This window comes from Stegostoma tigrinum, chromosome 31 (genome assembly GCF_030684315.1).
Source record: "Stegostoma tigrinum isolate sSteTig4 chromosome 31, sSteTig4.hap1, whole genome shotgun sequence".
Lineage (NCBI taxonomy): Eukaryota > Metazoa > Chordata > Chondrichthyes > Orectolobiformes > Stegostomatidae > Stegostoma > Stegostoma tigrinum.
In genome coordinates, this window is record NC_081384.1 from 22339278 (window position 1) to 22359495 (window position 20218).

At 42.8% G+C, this 20218-nt stretch overlaps 1 long non-coding RNA gene across 2 annotated transcripts in view; it reads left to right on the forward strand.

The window, feature by feature from the left end:
* LOC125466334 (uncharacterized) overlaps positions 1–3337 on the forward strand; it is an 86528-nt gene extending 83191 nt beyond the window's left edge. For both annotated transcript variants that reach the window (XR_007250435.2, XR_007250433.2), the window contains one exon: positions 1114–3337. This is a non-coding gene — a long non-coding RNA (uncharacterized LOC125466334). The remainder of the gene's footprint in view (positions 1–1113) is intronic.
* The last annotated feature ends 16881 nt before the right edge of the window (positions 3338–20218 follow it).

Genomic DNA, 20218 nt, shown 5'->3' on the forward strand with positions numbered 1-20218 from the left:
CAGAACTCAGCTCGGCTTTTCTTCATTGTTTGCTATTGGGATTTTGCTGTACAAATTGACTGTTATTTTTCCTATAATCCCAAAGTGAGATAGGCTTTGGGATGTCTGGAGGCCATAAAAGCACTATATAATACAAGTCTTTGTTCCTTTCCAATTACTCATCAGTGATTTTCACTGAAAAGTATTTGGTTGATGTTGGGAAATTATATTTTAGGCTTGGCTACAACATATCCCATGCTCAACTAGTCACCAGGCCTCATCGTCTGGGCCAACATCAAGAATACCCATTTAGTTGAAATATTGGAAGGTGTCACATCATGATATGTAAGCAGGAGTCAGTGGTTTTAGAAGATTAAGGAAAACAGAGAAAAAAAAATTGGTCAGAATATTTATCAATTCAATCCACTAGTTTCTACACTTGACCAGTTCTGTCCAATAAATGCTTAAAACCAAATATATTACAATTTGCTTCCTGGACTGTTGAAATAACTCCACAGAGCTGGTATTCTGTCATCGATATACCATCCATTTACACATGAACAGTCCTTGAATACAGTACTGCCTCATTCAAAGTCAGGCATCAGTATCCTTGCCACTCAGCCTCTTTATGTCAGCCAGGGCTCTCCAATTGTACCAGATTCCCAATCAGGGATCTCATATTGTATGAGGTCCAGCTGGCTACTACAAAAGATATTAACTTTTGCCAGCTTGACATCAATATCTATTAAAATGCAGATGGTAAGTACTAAAAATTCTCAACAAGTCTCACAACATCTGTATGGAGTTATAAAAACTTTCAAGTGAATGATCTTTTATTAGAACTGGAAAATGCTCAATTAGTAAGCTTAGTAATAGGTTTTACTTAAACATGGGGTTAGAGAATTGTATCTAAATCAGGACACATAACTGACAGTCAATTACGCATCTTTCACAATGTCCTGAGACAAATGACTTATACATCAGGCTCTGTACCCAGAACTAACAAGTGCTGTGCATACATTGCAATTACATTTTAAAGGGTTAACTTTTAAGATGAATAGCTGAAAGGTGTTATTTAGCCTTATCATATTTAGTTATGGAGCGCTGAAATGCTTCTGTACCTGTTCCCCTCAGAACTTTTAAGACACTCAAAGCAGAAGGTTGTCTGCCCATGTCTGGAAGAGCTTGAACATCAAAGGACCCATCGTTAAAGGCTAATCTTTAAAGTCGAGTGAATCCTGTTTCATCCTTTCACAACAGAGTGAGCTGAAAGCTGGAGGATGACATCATCAAAACAAGTCTGCACTCGGAATGAAGAACCACAAATCCCGTGAAATGTCAACAGGGAGAGCAGTTTGTTCTGCACATTGTGAAAACAGAAGCAATCAATGTCACTCGGAATGTTATTCACCAAGAATCAAGTTGATGCTTATTACAACCAATCTGCCTGCCATATAGTCGCTGTTTTTAAGAGAGAGTGAGGATGTTGGCACTTCAAAATTTGAGCAATGCACAGTTGTTTTTGCCTATTCTATTAACTGTTTAAGCTCTATTGATTATGTAATGCATCTCTAGTGGTTTGCAAGAAACACTCCGGTTCTGAGATAGTAGTAAGGTTATCTGATTTAGAATCCAAATATATCAATAAAAATGTCAGTTATAAATTGCCAAATTTGCATTTATATTGAACAATAGACAATATGAAAGAGGTGAAAATCAAAAGATGAATTTGTGCAAACAATGAGAAGACATCCTAGGACGTGTCATGGTTTCAGGAGTTATATAGTATTAGTAGATCATGATGCAAGGACCTGCTCTCTATAAACAAAGGATTATGTCCAAGCCTTGCACATTAATGAACTGTCTAGAAGCACAGGGAGCCGATAGTTCCTTGTTGTTTCGAGCAAGGCAATGCCTCACCCACTCAGAGTGATCTTGCCACCCAATCAATGCCCTTTCCCCTGTAGCATAAATTGCTGTGACTGTTTGAAATTTACTGCTCTTGCATTTGTCCTTTTAAGCACAAGAAAAATAGTTTCAGCGATACATCCCTCTTTTCAACACAGGTAGTAGATTACATTAACATTGGGATCTACCAAAATAACATTTACATTGCACTTTATCATCTTAAAGTCTGAAAATCCTTTTAAGTTCCTTTAATAAAAAATATACTTCGGGCTGTTTTGTAGGCCTTTTACACAATGCAAGGTCCCTCAAATATGTGAGATGAATGATCAGTTGTGCTCCTGATTGGGTAAAGGATACTAATCAGGCTTCCAGAATAAATCATGGCGTCCACCTCTTTGGTAACTTCAGGCTCCCTGGCACCTTGTGCTTCACCTTTACTATGGATATACAATCCCTGTACACATCCATGTTGCATAAGGATGGCCTACAGGCTCTCAGTTTTGTCCTCACCAAAAGACAGATTCAACACTCGCTCACCAATGCCCTTCTCTGCCTCGCCAAACTAGTCCTCCTCCTCAATAAGTTTTCCTTCAATTCTTCCCAGTTTCTCCACATCCAGGGGGTTGCCATGAATTAGAACTTCACCTGCATCTTCACCAGCCTCGCATGGGCCCCAGCTACACCTGCCTATTTGTTGGTCGTGTTGAACTGTCCCTCTTCAGGATGTACAGCAGTATTGTTCCCCAAGTCTTCCACCATCACATTGATAACGGCATCGGTGCTGCACCCAGGCTGAATTGGAGCAGTTCATCAGCTTTGCTAACAGCTTCCACCCTGCCCTCAAATTTACTTGGCCTATCTAAGACATGTCTGCACCACACCCACTGACCCCCCCTCCAACTTTCTTGATCTCTCTGTTTCCACTTCTGGTGACAGCTTATGTACCAACATTTACTATGAACACACAGACTCCCACAGCCATGTAGACTACGCCTCCTCCTACCCTGTTTCCTGAAAAATCTCCATCCTGTTTTCCCAATTCCTCCATCTCCATCACATCTGCTCTGATGAGAAGATGTTCCACTCTCAAGATACTGGATATCCACCTTTTTCAAACAACGCTCTGTTCCCCCCTCGGTCATTCAGACAGCCCTCCACTGTGCGTCCTCCATTCCCCACTCTACAGCTTTTAACCATGACCCCCTGCAACATAATAAAGATAGGATCCCCCTGGTCCTCACTTTCCACTCCCACCAGCCTCTGCATCCAACATGTCATCCACAAACACTTTTGCTAGTTACAATCAGACCCCGTCACCCAGAACATCTTCCTCTCCCCACAAGGACCATTCCCTTCACCACTCCATAGTTCATGCCATCCTCCCCACCAACTACTCCAACCCACACGGTACCTTCTCCTGGAACAGTAAAAGGTGCAACACCTGCCCATACACCACCTCCGTTATCTCCATTCAAGGCCCTAAACAGCCTTTTCAAGTGAATTAGAACTTCACCTGCATCTTCACCAGCCTAGTCTATTGCATCCAGTGCTCCCAATGTGTTCATCTCTATGCATCCAGTGCTCCCAATGTGTTCATCTCTATGTTGATGAGGCTACTTACAGACTAGGTGACCCTTTCACTGAGCATCTCCATCTGGCCCATAGTGTCCAGCCTAACATCCCGACCACTGTCCATTTCAATTCCCCATCCCACTCCCCCTCCCGACATTCCATCCTTAGCCTCCTTCAGTGTTGCAGTGACTCAGAACACAAATTTGAACAATGGCATCTTATCTTCTGCCTGGACAACGTACAGCCCGGAGGACTCAACATTGAGTTCTCCAATTGCAAATAATCTTGTGACCCATCCCCCGCCTCCCCTTCTAGCCTCACCCCCTCCCTTCCATTGCACCTTCTGACCCCACCCCTCCTTCTAGCCATCAACCCGATTCATCCCTCCCATTGAGCAACTAGGTTGTAACTACCAGCAATGTCCACCTATCATCTCCATTGTGCCTCCACCCCTTCCCCCAAACTCTTTATCTGCAACTCCCCTTACCCCCAATTCCAGTCCTGAGGAAGGGTAATACCCTAAACGTTGGCTGGTCCTTTTCTCCAGATGCTGCCCAGCCTGCTGTATTCTGCCAGGCTCTCGTACGTCTTCCAGAACATTTCTTTGGCCATTTTTAAATAACAAACTTTGGGAACTAACCAAAGCAAATAAATAAGGTTTTGGGTTAACACTTCATCCAAAAATGGGCAGTCTAGTGCCCCAGTGTTCCTCATTAGAGAGACAGCATGGATAGCTTTAGTCCATAATCGCCTAACTCAGACATGGACTGCTACTGGTGGAGCAAAATGGACATTAAAAATCATAAAGAAAATAACTACAATTTAACAAAACCGGCATTGCAAAAGGAAATTATCAGCTGGTATTTTTAATGCTACGAATCTTGGATTTTTTGTGCTCTTGAAGCCTGAATGTGGATTATATTTATGCAGCAATAACTTCACAGTCAAGGGCACTTTGCCATTCTACATATTTTCCTAACTGAATACAGCTTGGTTTCTAAAATGTGGACATGTTTATGCTTGCTACAGGGAAATCCTAGTGTTCTGTCCCACCCAGGAAGTGATGACCATTGTGGGCAGGGAACATTCTGCAGTGGGGGAAGAGGAGGTTGAAATATCCTTAGATACAACAAACATGCATTCTCATGTGCATTTACACATTCTTACACCTTAGCGTTGAACTACAGATGTAAGGAAATAGCTCTGCATATTCAAATAAGAGAATTTTCCATGAACAGATACAAGAATGAGAAAAGGAATAGAATAGCCATATCAAGCATAGTGATTACAAAGGCAGTCAGATTATAATTGCAAATGGTTTAGAAAATATATAAGAAATTTAGACTTTTTGTTCAGGCCATTCTACACATCCATAAATTGAACTATTTCCTGAAACGTTTGTGCTTCTGTCATGAATAATTATTTACACAAAAATAATGAGATCATGCCAAGGGACAGAAGTTGGTGGGATCTTATAGGAACTTGCAGGATATGGGCTGTGGCAAGAAATGTGGAAGAATGTACAAAGTCTCTGGTGAGGACTGTTTTGATTTCAGAAACACTTGCATCTTTTCACTATGTTCTGGGAATTGAGGTGAGATTCCTGTTAGGTATTCCTCATTTTTGGCCTTATTAACTGCATGTATTGCCTCAATTTTAATAGAACTCTCTACTCTGTCACAAACAACGAGCTAACTATAAGCCAGCATTCTTGACATCTGAGTTAGGGCAAGTACCTGGTAACTTCAGCTTGCTGCCGCCTGTGTACAGACTCCATGTTGCTTACCACAAAATTGCATCTCAGGGTATAATCCATTAGGCTCTAAATGCCCATACCCCTTTTCTATGGATATTGCTATTTAATGATCACCGACCTGTTAGGAGCCTCATGACATCTTCCTGCTCCACTTTCCAGATGCTGAAAAAATTGGGATTCAGGTTTTGAGGCTTTGAAAGGCTGCGGAATTGACTATTTGTATGTGGAATAGGTACCCAGCTCATACTTTACACCAGGCTACATCTCAGGACTGCTCACCTGATCTCTTAGTATTTGTTCACTTAACTCCTTCCTGGATGACTACAGTACCTCTGCCTTCATTTGTGTTGGCTAATACTACAGTCACACAACCAGACAGCTTTGGTCGAGGGAGTGGGCATCTTACTGCACGGCTGTGTGCAATGTCAATCTCACACATGCACCGTGTGCCATAAGCTTACATGGTAAACAAACAGCATGTACATCATTCAGCAGTCATGTCTCAAAGTCTTACAGGAGTTGTCCTCACCAAAGGCCAAGGAGGCACCTGTCAGGCAAATCTCACTACCGGTAGTCAGGAGCATCCTCCAATATCAGTTCAGGGATTTGGCCACTATTTGATGTTTGGTGAGGAAGGGATGGGTGGAACAAGGGCTGACCACTTCCATGTAGGAAGGCTTGGAAACTGATTCCTGGGGATTGGGGCTGTAGGCTGTAGGCAGAGGGAGAAAAGGAGACAATTGTATTTTTAAGTATCAGTATATACAGTAAAACATGGATAAAAATGGAAACAATGCAAAAGCGGAATCCTTGCTTCAAGGGGGTTCAGTGTATGAACCACACCTAGCATGGTCACCTTTTATGCCAAGGATTGGGGGAGTGAGTGGTGGATGAGTGTAGGATCATTTCAATGAGTTGGGTGGGGACTTGGTGTGATGTGAAGCCTATGGACTTTTGGGGAAGTGCTATCAGTAAGGGGATCTGGATGTTCAGAGCCTCATCAACGCAAAGAATCAGAAGCTGGAAACCACTACCTGAAGAGTTCTCACTGTCACCTTCTGTCATGTTGTAAATCAAGACCATGGCATGGGAAAGAAAATTGCTACAACCACATCTGGAGTGGATGGAGTGTCTCAACCTGTGACAGAGGGAGCTGCAAAGCTCACAGATTGGGGGCCCTTATGAGAGTACGCACAACATTGGCTACCAATTCAGCTACTGTATAGGACACAGACCTGCAGGACCCCAATCACTGATGAGTATAATGCATTGACCAATTGTGTGGTGTACAAGTCCCCACTCTATTGCTGACCAATGCATTTCTACCACCCCCAGGCAAAGAATAACAATGTTTGACCAAGCAGGCAACAGTGTCAGCAGATTCATTTGCTTCCACATGATGCAGCAGTTTCTCAGTACAGACACTGATCAATGGCACATTGTTTGTGACATGAGGTTTAGCAGCATGCTGGCTCAGTTATGTTTGGTGATACATAGAGGAGCAAGCAAACTGCTCTGTTAAAAAACTGTTAAAATTTATGCAAACATGTGACAGTACAATGTCACCCATGTGATCAGCGTGCTCTCAAAAAGGTTTTTTATCTTTCTTTCCCTCCAATTACATCTCAGTGTAGTCCCAGCTGGGGTGGAAGGAGTGTGCATAGCTGTGAAGCTGTTGATCTTGGAGGTTCGGTTTGGATGGCTCAGACATGTTGAGGATCTCCTTGGCAGAGGAAAGTGGACCCCCCTCAGCTCGAACTTGCAGAGACGTCACTATGAAGGCTGCACCAGATTGTGGTTCCGTATTCTCGAAAAACATGGCATTCCTATCGAGTCATCAATATCTGAGCAGGTGAGGCAGTGTGGTATGCAGCTTTGCTGATGATCCACCAAGGATGTGGCTTCTGGTGGATGATCCCATTTCTCCACGGCGTCTGGTATCACGGGAGAGAAAGAGCCCTGGAGACTGATTAGAAGTGGTGTCCAATGAATGACACTGAGTGCGGGGTTACCATGAGAGTTGTAGTGGAATGAAGAGTTGTGCTTACTTGGTTGTCAGGACGTTGGTATTTCAGCAACACCACAGGAGCAGTCCCAGTCTTCTTCTGCAAAGAGCTTAGAATCAGGAAAGCCTGACTCTCTCTGCCTTGTTGGCTACTTTCTACTGGAATGAGACAGAGGGAAGGGTTGACTGAGATGAATATGGGTGGTGCAGCTGTTCTTGCTGGTGCAGATGGTTGAATGGCGGTGAAGCATTGTGGGCAAACAGTTAGGCAGCACAGAGGGTTTTCAAGGGTAGTAGTATGGGAGCTTAGGGAGGGAAAGAGAGTGAGCGAGAGAAGCTGTTGAAGAGTGATACAACAAGGGCCTTGGTTGAAGCTGGGTGCAGTAGCCAAGATAGCGTGAGTGTAAAGTAGTAGAGAGAAGAATGTGGCATCCTGCTCTCATGGAGCTTGTCCTTGATCATTGATCTTGTTGCAGCGTTGTTGGCCATTCCTCCACCCTGAGGGGGCCGCAGTGACCCAGGTGGCTACATCTGACCAGGCTGCCAGGCTCTGGTGACATGGCCTCCTTTGCCAGTCCTCCAGGATGAAGATTGCCATTCCCTGGACCATTCCATTTACCAGAACCTCTAGTTCCCTCTCAGAGAATTACATCCCTTTTTTCTTCTTTTAAGAAAACTTTGGAAAAACTGTCCTTTGATGAGTTGGGCAGCTTTGGAATGTCAGTACTTGTCCAGGTACACAGCAGTCTCTTAAAGATCACAGATGCACCAGCAATTCTGATCCTTTGGTAGATATCCAGTGAGTTGTGAGTTGTTCTGAGTGATAGAATGGCACTAAAATCAATTGAGTAGGATATTATGGAGGTGGAGCAGGTGGTTAGCAAAGCAAGTTTGGTAAGATACAGTGAAGCATTTCTCTTAGCCTCTTTGGGGAGAAATGCCCAGTGAAATCTAATGCCAAAAAAGCATAAGATTCAGGCCAATATCCTTTAAAAAGCTAGACTTACAGAAGGATTTTTTTTCATCTATATTTAGAAGTTATTAAAGCCTTTCCACTGCTATATCATTCTAGGTCACATCACCAGCTGTGTGTAGAATGGTAAATAAGTTATTTTTCCAGATGGCTGGCAATACAGCTCTGACCTAGATGCTGGAAGTATTACAGCTAACCAATAGTGATTACTTCTCTGTTCATCTTTCTTCCTTTGCCCTCCCTCAGAGACACTGCTTACTCATTGTTCCCTACAACCTGAATACAAGAAAATTATAGACAAAATTGCATGTGCTATCAAACTGCAGGGCTGTTTTCAGCCACCAGACATGTTGAAATACAACAGTTCTTCACTGCAGAATTTTGTGACATGCCTCAAAATTATTTGTGGTTTCATTATTAACAGAGGAAAGGATTGTTATTAAATTCCTTTGTTTTCTCTCTAGGTGTGCAAGCCACTGTAAAAATGTTGCTGTAGAAATATTGAAAGAGATCAGGAGGTTGTTAAGTGTTGTGTTTGTGTTCTTATAACTGTCTCCAAACAATTCAAATCAAATAATTTGTAACATTACTCCCTGATGGGGAGAGAGAGCACATGAATAAATAAATATATTGTTTCAATCAAACCTGTGTCTGTATAAAGTTTGCTGCACTTTACATCCTAGGTAATCCACGATTCCTCATAAAACTCAAGATCTTACACATTTTCTGTAATTACAAGACAGACGGCTGATTATTGCATCGCTGTACACAACAAAGGACAGGTAAGAGCAAACAGGTTCGAGTGGATGGTAACAGTTACCATGCCACGCTTCAATAATCAAACAAGTTGGCCCCAAGAGACAGGGGCTTGATCTGAGAGTCTTAAAGTATTTGCAATTCCGACCAAGGAGGTAGAATGGAAACAGTTACCTGTGATAAAGATCAAAGGAAGATTGGGGAGTTTCTAAATAGTTAGTGAAATTAACTGTTTGAATGCTGGTCAAAAATACTCAAGCTTGAATAAAACAACATGTTTTTGCAGATTTCTCCTCTTCCAGACTTAGTACTGGCAGTTTTGTTAATAATCGTTTTACAAGCAGGACATCATATTGTTCAAAAAGCAAGCTACTGTGGATGTTGGTGATCTGAATTAAAAATAGGAACTGTTTCTTTTTTTTAGATTCCCTACAGTGTGGAAACAAGCCCTTCGGCCCAACAAATCCACACGCCCCTTGGAGCATCCGACCCAGAACCACCCCCCTATAACCCACACATCCCTGAAAACTTTATAAAAAGGTAATAAAATAAAAACATTTCTCCTTTCATTACATCAAATAGTTTAGAAGTTTTGAGGGAGGAATTTACAATTAAGAATAGCACAGACAGCAAATCAAAATTTCTTGATCTTCATTACACCTTCAATAACATTTTAATACAGGTCTGCTCACTCAAGGTCAAAAAAAGAAAATTTATTAAGAAGCTTAGTAAATTTCCTGCCTCATTAGTTTCACTTGAAATAATTGATCTGGATAGGGGTAGCTGATGAATTAATGTAACCTCCCTAACGTTCCTGAGTTAAGGAAAAGAGAAATAACCAATCACAATAGGCTGCATCATACAAAATTTGGCTAAATGGTAATTTTGTTGAGTTTCATGGAATGTTTCCCTTTGTGATGGCGTGTGAGATTTCTCATTCTAATTTCCCAAATCTGCTTTGTTAATTACCTACCATGGCCCACGAGAGCTCCTCTTATCTGATGCGAGTCCAATTCTACCATCCTACTCTATGAGGAAGAACTCACTACTGTTGGCTGAAATAGTCCAGCATCTCTGGCACCATTGCCATCTTTAAACACCTGTCATGCTCAGCATTGTCAATCTGGAGCTGCCCTGCACAATTTTGCCCTCATAAATAAGAGGAAGTTGGCACCCTGCTTTGTAGATTGGCATATGGAGGTTCTAATGGATAGAGTGTTGCAGAGCCCCTAGGACTGGCAGAGGATGTCACACCATCACACCCTGCCAGCTTTGTCTGAGGTTGCCTCCAGGGTCAGTGCAGTCTCAGCTGATTGGAGGAATGCCCACCATAGAAGGTAAATGATAAATGCTCAGAGTATTCTCTCTGCTACTTCACACTCACTTCATCTTTGTTCCTGCACCTGTCTTTCACCAGCCCAAGGCTCACTGTTGATCCCTTTCACTATTCCTTGCACCATCTTCCCATTTCCATTCCCACCAACACCATTATCCCTCAATCTTAACCCTGCATGTCTACTGTGTTGCTGATTCACTTACTCAAGGGCACCTCACCATCCTTCCCTCAGCACTTTTGCACCCAAATCTGTGCACCCAATCTAATCTCATTTTAAGAAATAAACATACCATGGTCACATGGAAAGAGGCAACATGGGAGTTGGGCTCAGAGATAATGGGAACTGCAGATGCTGGAGATTCCAAGATAATAAAATGTGAGGCTGGATGAACACAGCAGGCCAAGCAGCATCTCAGGAGCACAAAAGCTTTTTGCAATGGGAGAGAGATTCCCTGAGGTTGGTCCCGAGGGAGGAGGGTAACTTCTTCAGGTTAGGCATCCCTGGAAGAGGCTTCGCAGTGAGGTTAAAATAGTATCAGAGATAATGGGAACTGCAGATGCTGGAGATTCCAAGATAATAAAATGTGAGGCTGGATGAACACAGCAGGCCAAGCAGCATCTCAGGAGTTGGGCTGTTGCCTTTCAGCTCTGCACTCTCTATGAGGAGATGATATTGATGCTGACGGCCCAAAGAGGTTGACAGGCTGTACCCAAGCCACCAGATGATATCAACGGTCACCTCTGATGTTCTGTCAACCTTTTACTGGGACCCCATATCTAAAGGCTGTCTCCACTGATTTTAAGAGGACTGCTAAAAATTATTGCAAACATGCAAATGTTGTGTTTGTCCTAAACAGCAAGGTAAGACAGAAGCTGGTTGCTCTATTTGGGAGGACAAAGTGTAAAACAAACGACAATGAGGCATGGCAGTGTGGTTGTGAGTATCCAGATAGGCTCAAGATGAGTAAGAGTGTAAGCAAACAGACTTGAGATGTATCAGTGATAATGGGAACTGCAGATGCTGTAGAATCCAAGATAACAAAGTGTGGAGCTGGATGAACACAGCAGGTCAAGCAGCATCTCAGGAGCACAAAAGCTGACGTTTTGGGCCTAGACCCTTCATCAGAGAGGGGAATGGGGAGAGGGAACTGGAATAAATAGGGAGAGAGGGGGAGGCGGACCAAAGATGGAGAGAAAAGAAGATAGGTAGAGAGGACAGTATAGGTGAGGAGGTAGGGAGGGGATAGGTCAGTCCAGGGAAGACGGACAGGTCAAGGAGGCGGGATGAGGTGGTACGTAGGAAATGGAGGTGCGGTTTGAGGTGGGAGGAAGGGATGGGTGAGAGGAAGAACAGATTAGGGAAGCAGAGACAGGCTGGGCTGGTTTTGGGATGTAGCGGGGGGGAGGTGAGGAACTGGACTGGTTATGGGATGCAGGGGGGGAAGGGGAGATTTTGAAGCTTGTGAAGTCCACATTGATACCATTGGGCTGCAGGGTTTCCAAGCGGAATATGAGTTGCTGTTCCTGCAACCTTTGGGTGACATCATTGTGGCACTGCAGGAGGCCCATGATGGACATGTTGTCTGAGGAATGGGAGGGCGAGTTAAAATGGTTCCCAACCAGGAGGTGCAGTTGTTTGTTGCGAACCGAGCGGAGGTATTCTGCAAAGCAGTCCCCAAGCCTCCACTTGGTTTCCCCAATGTAGAGGAAGCCACACTGGGTACAATGGATACAATATACCACATTGGCAGATGTGCAGGTGAACATCTGCTTGATATGGAAAATCATCTTGGGGCCTGGGATAGGGGTGAGGGAGGAGGTGTGGGGGCAAGTGTAGCACTTCCTGCGGTTGCAGGAGAAGGTGCCGGGTGTGGTGGCGTTGGAGGGGAGTGTGGAGCGGACAAGGGAGTCGCAGAGAGAGTGGTCTCTCCAGAAGGCAGACTAGGGTGGGGATGGAAAAATAGCTTGGGTGGTGGGGTCGGATTGTAGAGGCGGAAGTATCGGAGGATGATGCGTTGTATCCGGAGGTTGGTGGGGTGGTATATGAGAACGAGGGGGATCCTCTGGGAGCGGTTGTGGCGGGGGTGGGGTGTGAGGGATGTGTTGCGGGAAATGCAGGAGACGTGGTCAAGGGCGCTCTCAACCACTGCGGGGGGAAAGTTGTGGTCCTGGAAGAACGTGGTCATCTGGGATGTGCGGGAGCTTCTTCCTGTCCCGCAGGCCTGACCAATCCCCCTCCACCGACACCCTAATCCGCCTAGCCGAACTCGTCTTCACCCTCAACAACTTCTCTTTTGATTCCTCCCACTTCCTACAGACAAAGGGGGTGGCCATGGGTACCCGCATGGGCCCAAGCTATGCCTGCCTCTTTGTAGGTTACGTGGAACAATCCCTCTTCCGCACCTACACAGGCCCCAAACCCCACCTCTTCCTCCATTACATTGATGACTGTATCGGCGCCGCCTCTTGCTCCCCAGAGCAGCTCGAACAGTTCATCCTCTTCAGCAACACCTTCCACCCCAACCTCAAATTCACCTGGGCCATCTCCAACACATCCCTCACCTTCCTGGACCTCTCAGTCTCCACCTCCGGTAACCAGCTAGAAACTGATGTCCATTTCAAGCCCACTGACTCCCACAGCTACCTAGAATACACCTCCTCCCTCCTACCCTCCTGCAAAAATTCCATCCCCTATTCCCAATTCCTCCGCCTCTGCTGCATCTGCTCCCAGGATAAGGCATTCCACTCCCACACATCCCAGATGTCCACGTTCTTCCAGGACCGCAACTTTCCCCCCGAGTGGTCTCACTGTTCCTTAGTAGAAATCTCATCCCAATACGCAGAACTCTATTTCAACATGCAAGGAGTTGCATTTATATGAAGAAAGGCCTCGTCTAATTTCTCATACCATCCTTCCACATTGCCTGCATCATTCAGGTTCCAATAACATTCCCTCTTTTAAACTTATTGCTATTCAGAAACCTCAGGTAGGGTGAATGGATGTTAGGCCAGAACAGGATTTCCCCTGGAAGTGATGTTTCTTTAACTGAGTAGCTTATCAGTATTCATCCCTAACAACAAGTGCTTTTCAGGAGCATCAACAAAACCGGATACTGAACTTTGAAAGGAAACAGTCAAAACAAAAATTGGCATGTTATAGGATTTAAGGAAAGAGATCTAGAATATAGGAATAACCTAAAGACATCAATGTACTCAGATAAGAATGTAACAAACAGAAAAAATTGGAGGAATGTGAAATTCAGGTTGGGATGTTGGACTGGTGAAGGTTACAGCTTGGGATTTCATCACCAGAGAGTTAATCGTATTCTGGGACCATGATTCCACATTACATGTGTTTGCAGACTCTGACGTTGAGTAACGATAACTTCTGACAGCTGATACATATTTTGATTTGTGAACCAATTTATGGCAAGGGTATGAGCTCATAGTTAGATTGTTTCCTAAGACTGAAGAACCAATCAGAGAAACACCAGCAATAACAGAAGTGGGATCTGCAGGAAGATAGAGATTGTGAGTGGAGCCCCTTGACAAAAGCACCTTTTGAAGGCTTCGCAACTATAAAAAGGGCCTCAACTACACAGCTATCTTCACAGCAATGGAGAGGAGGATTTAAAAATGATGAATAAGTGCTGTCCACACAGCCACATAATCTAACCTGGAACTGAAAGACCTCCTCCCTCAATTGGCTGGAATTCAGCATGGCCATGGCCCAATTACTAGCTAGAAAATTTCATTTGGGGTCTGCATACTGCTCCTAAATGGCCAAATAATGGATTTAATCAGATACCCACTACTTTGAGGCAAGTATCTGCCAATATCCCTGAACAGACATGCTTGGAATTGGTGAAGAAAAGAAAATCCAAATTGGCACATCAGCTACTGGTATAGAGTTTTGTCTGATCTGCTCTGACTCTATATCCACATCTATTTAAAATTTCAACCTGGGACAAAGTTTTCAATTCAAAATGGTGTTGCAGCTGTCAATGTATGTCAATAAGTGCAAAGAGGATCAATAATGGGCGGTAGTATTTCTAGTATTGACGACAAGTTTTTGTTTACATGAATAATGCCAACTCGGGCACAATACTGGAAGGCTGTCGACTATAATAGAACATCTTCTTGAGTTCTCTACCCAAAAGCAGGTCTGCCCTATAGCATCATGACATTGAACACAGGGCAAAAGAGATAGGTCTCAAATCTATCTGAACTGGAATATAAATCAAATCCTGTTTCAGTGGCACCAACTTAATCAACATGGTCATCCAACCAACTAACTATCCTTGCCCAACCCTGAACAGTCTGAATTGCTGGGTTAACAAGCTCATTTAGGTGTTTCTACACCTTGTAGCCTGAAGCTACAGATATTGATGCTAAAGGCTCTAATTTCTTTCCATTTCATGATGGTCAGAAATCTTTCAATTCTTACCACTTGCCATTGGCACATATGCAAGAGCTGATAGTGAGCTGTTCAGCTGGGTTCTGCACATATCGTCTTTGATAATGAATTCCTGAAGTGGGACTTAAAACAGATCATCTAGGTTAGAGCAAGGGAGCCTATGATGGTGTCTGAAGATCTCCATGAAACTTAAAAGGAGATAATATCTTCAGAACAGGGTGAGGGCAGGAGAAACTAAGGGTTGGTAAAAATGTGTTGAATGTGGCTTGAAAAAGATACTTAAATCAACATAATTCAGCGGAAAGGATGTCCAATACTGGCAGATACAGAGGAAAGATGAAGAACTGCACTCGTATTGTGTGATGTTTTGAGGGACATAAATTAAACTTTTTAATCAGTATATAATTTCAGTAGTCTAGAGATGCAATTCTAAATTATAGAGTACTGGATGTCACACTCGTTAGCCATGTAGTAAATCTTACCAGGTATGAGAGATAGGAATGTTAATGAAGAGAAACAAAGGCATGATATTTTTAGAAGCAAATCTTGCAATCTTCACAAGTTTCACACTTTAGGAAGTTATGTGGTCTAACAAGTCAGCCAACGTGAAATCCATTGACTCTGCCAAATGGCACAATCACTGCTTTTTTATATATAAATCTTAATGCAATGCTGGGTTTCCACCAGCTATCTAAGCTTCTGGCACTGGAAGTTAAAGAGAAATACAATTTGTTAGGTTGATTCAGCATCGGGATATTTCTTCATCGTTTACATAATTTCCACTTTTTCTGCTTTTCTGCTAAATTGTCAATGATGTTGCATTTTTTCTGTTCAAGTGGTCAGTTCTTCATCAGTTCAGAAAGCTATTTCAGATTCAACAGTAACGTGCAATGTGCAAGTCATAATTTTATAGCATGATATAGCATGAAGAGGGTAGGACAGATAACGAATTAGCCCTATTCTCCTGTCCTTTCCCTCAGCCCCTGCAACTTCCTTTGCAAGCACTTATCCAATTCACTTTTGAATGTTTCTATTGCTTCTTCTTCTTCTGTACTTTATTCAAGGCACTCCAGATTATTGCTCCATAAATAACTCTCCATATCTTGCCCGTGGCTCATTTATCAAATAACTTAAATCTGCATCCTTTGGTTGTATTGCGATCCCAGCTGATGGTATTCCTGGACAAGTAAGATCCCAGAACAAAACCTGGAATTGATGGATTACATTTTTCAAAATTTTTAGTTAATATGGTGGTTATTCACTGAAACATAGTCACACTTTCATTAATTAGAGACAAGATATTCATTATACAAAAGAAAGAAAATAAACCATATTATGTAAGTATAGATCACAGTTTGAAAGCTCTTAAAACACATAGCAAAACAAAATCTCACTCTGCTGCCTGACATGATCCAATGTTATGATAAGGCCCCAGTGAGATTCCCCAATCCACTCTGATTCCAGACAGGATATCCCAAAGCACTAAGCTCTCAGGCAAGAAGGGATGAACTGATGCCTGTCCTTCAACCACCCCCTCAGTTGTTCACAGATTTAATGTATCAAGGGTCCATTCCCTTGTAAACATCTTTCACCCAGACCCAAATGAAATTATGCTTTAAAAAGAGCCAATTTAATCAGGTTTAGTCAGAAAAAGCTGGAGTTTAATCATTGTTATGTGTAATACAAGTTAGTGATGCAACTCACATGAACATAGATTTGAAATATGAGGTGAGTCCAAAAAATATAAATTTATATGAGATATTAGAAACAATTTCTGAATTATTCACAAAAAGGCCCTTGCAATGGAGATTGCTCTCAGGTTAAGGTAGTTGTTGAACAGTTTCGTGATCTTTAGTGTTGCACATGAGAACCTTCAGTCTCATTAGCAAAGTTTAGTAGACCTGAATCCCTGTCCTTGTGTGCTCTTCAGAGCAAAAAATATAGTTTATAACATTGGACATTATCACAGGGGTGCTTGCTGATGAGTAGCAGGTCATCAGCCTCCCATTATCTTTGTCATCACATGAGATCATGGCCCAGTCTCTTTTGACTTTCCCACTTTTCCTTCAAAGAGAAACATGCTGGGAAATGGGTACTGAAATTCACTGTATCCCTTGCACCCAGAGAGTCTTTAAAAGCTGTTGTGCATCTAGACAGGCTGTGTCAGTCAGACAAAAGTTGCCCTGTGTAGGTCCTGACATGGTAAACCAAGGGAAATTGGCAATAAGTTTTGTGGGTAGTCCTGAATGGCAAGGCAGTGCAGAGGTGGGACTTTCTCTTTTCCTAGGACCAGCAGCGTAGGCCACTACACCATACTCTGCCAGCTCTCTGATGAAGGGTCTAGGCCCGAAATGTCAGCTTTTGTGCTCCTGGGATGCTGCTTGGCCTGCTGTGTTCATCCAGCCTCACATTCTATTACCATACTCTGCCAGCCTGGTCCAAGGTTGCAAGTGGATTAAATCAGTCTCAGCTTTGTGGAGGAATGTACAGCATTGCAGAAAGACAGTCAGTAATTTACATACTTTGCTGCCTAAATGCCATGATGTTTTCTCTGGTATTCACACTCATTCTATCTCTGCTATTCTATCCACCAGCTTTCTAGGTTCATGCACTACCACTCTCAATGTTGCATTCTACCTTTCACCCATTTCAATCCCTGCCAGAATTAATCTTGGACACCCCATGGGCTGCCTACTTCGTCACCTGGGCTATGTCTCCAGCAGCACTATAAGTAAAGCTATGTATTTCACTTCGACCTCCCTTAACATCTACCTTTCTTCTTAATTCCAGGAGGAAACAGCCTCCAATAGGGAAGAAAGTGTCAAGACAGGTGATGGGTTGCCAACATTCAGCTCCTCCCTCTTTATGTGGAGAAAGTTCCACTCTTGACCGCACTGAGTGGCTGACTGATTATATCCAAGCCTCTGGATTGGTATCAGGCATAGCCCTTGATATACTGCAAGGGTGATCTGAGCAAAAGTTAGCCCCCTTAACTTGACTGAGGCCTACTGGCAATCAGGGCAAGTTGACTTACTTTGTGCCAAAGCTAGATAGCAAGGTGAGATGGAACTAATATGAGCCTGGTATCTCTGGATGGGTTATCAAGTGCAAAAAGGAAGGTCGCCGACATGCAAGTCAGGGATGCTGCAAGCATTCAGGTAGGTTCAGAGTGAATGAGCATTATGATAATGAACAAAGTGCACATATCGGATGGTGATGTCTGTGGATATCAAATAAAGAACAGATGACGACTCTGGGTCTGCACTCAACGGAGCTTGGAAGGATACGGGGAGATAGTTGAAACTTTCATAATAGTAGAGGTCTGTATAGAGTGGACATTGAGAAGAGGTCTCCACTAGTAGAAGAGAGTAGGACCTAGAGCCTCAGCCTCAATGTGAAGGGATGACCCTTTAGAACTGAGAATTTCTTTATCATGAAGGTGGTTAATCTGTGGAACTCATTGCCACAGAAGGCTGTGGAGGCAATGTGGTTGAGTGTATTTAAGACAAAGATAGATAGGTTCTGGATTAGTGAAGGAATCAAGGATTACAGGAAGGAGGCAGGAGAATGGGCTGAATAGCCTAATTTGCTCCTGTATTTTATGGTCATGATGTGAGGCCTGTGTGGCCAGTGGCTATAGGGTATGTCTTGAAATGTCAGTGCATGGCGTCCAACATGGATATCCTTTGGAGCAATTGGTGAGCCGAATTCATCAGATACCGGCCTTGGTTTCCATGTAAAGCTTTTTCAATGGTCCGGATGACTCCCACTGTAGATCAGATCTCAAACAACAATGAGACAGAATACAGGAAGGGCAGAGAATACTTAGCGGCATGGTGTAAAGACAACAATCTCTCTGTCGACATCAGAAAAATGAAGGGGATGGTCACTGCTTTCGGGAATTGAAATGGAGGACATACCCCTGTCTGCATCAATGGTGCTGAGGTGGAGAAGGCCAAGAGTGCCAGCCTTCTAGGAGCCAACAATCTGGTCCTGATCCACCCATATCAATGCAACAGTCAAAAAACACAACAATGCCTCTCCTTCCTCGTGGCTAAGGAAATTTGTATGTCCACAAGGACTCTTGCAATTTTTTATAGATGTACCATAGAAATCTTCCAGGCTGAAAGTATCATATCATGGTTTGGCAACTGCTCTCCCCAAAACTGCAAAAAACTACAGAGTTATGAACACAGCTCAGTCCATCACATAAATCAGCTTTCCAACTGTTGACTCCATCTTTACTTCCCATTACATCAGGAAAGCAACCAACATAAACATGGATCCATCTCACCCCAGTTATATGCACTAACACTCTCGCCTGTTGGCTAGTAGGCATAGAAGCTTGAATTCACATACAAACAGATTCAAGAACAGCTTCTTCCCAGTTGTTATCAAATGTATAAATGGCCTCTGAAATGTTCAATCTAAACTCTCTCTTTGCATCTTCTCTGTTCTGCTACTCTGATGCACTTTGCATTGCATAATCTCCCTGTATAGCATGCAAAACAACACTTTTCACTATCTCATAATGCATGTGACAACAATAGTAACAGTATCAATGAGATGCATTGTGCAGTCATCAAGCTGTGCACCAAGCAATAATCTCTTAATCGGTAATTCACTGTTGCAGAGCAAGAAACTCACAATACCAGTTGTGAAAAGCATAAAAAGTGAAGCAACATGCTCCAAACATTGAGATAGGCTGTGCTGGACTTCTCATCCGATCCTGCCCCAAATCTTGCCTTATCCTACGCAGCTCAGATACCCATAGGATTTCTCCCTATTTGTCTTTCTCCACCTTCAGTCATTCATGTTGTCATTCATTTCATTTCTTCAAAACATAACTGATAAACCATTTCATCTCCATTCAGACTTCTTGTATTCAAGCAGCACCCCACATTGATGCCACTGGCATCAACAATAGATTAAATGGCTTCTCATAATTCAGTGCTGCTAAAACTGATACCATTTTCAGCACAGTTTTCTGTTATCAAAAGTACTTTGGCATTCTTGTGCTCATTCAAACAATTAATAATAAAAATAGAACTTGCTGGAAAAACTCAGCAATTCCAAACAATTAATGCATTTGTCACATGAGCCACTTATAGTGCTGATGTCCTGGATAAACTTCCACTAAAAGGCATTCATGCTGACACATGACATAATTTCACATATTGTCCCGGTTAAGAGAAAATCCAAAATAGTCATTATTTTCACTTCTCTAGATTTTACCTGGCTTGTCCCAAATGTGGCTGAAATAAGCCATTTTTACATTGGCAAATTCATTTTGTGTCAGATTCATGACAAGTATGGTCTATTTGTAACAAATCAAAACAGTTTGGTAAAGTGATATAATTGTCCTTACCATGTTTTACCGAATATAATAAGTTATTAATTTAAACCATGCGGTTATGTAATCTTTCAAAGACTTTATTGGTGAATCATTGGAATATTGTTGTTGCATTTTTCATTTGAAATTAATATAGATGTGCTTATATGGAAAGCATGATATT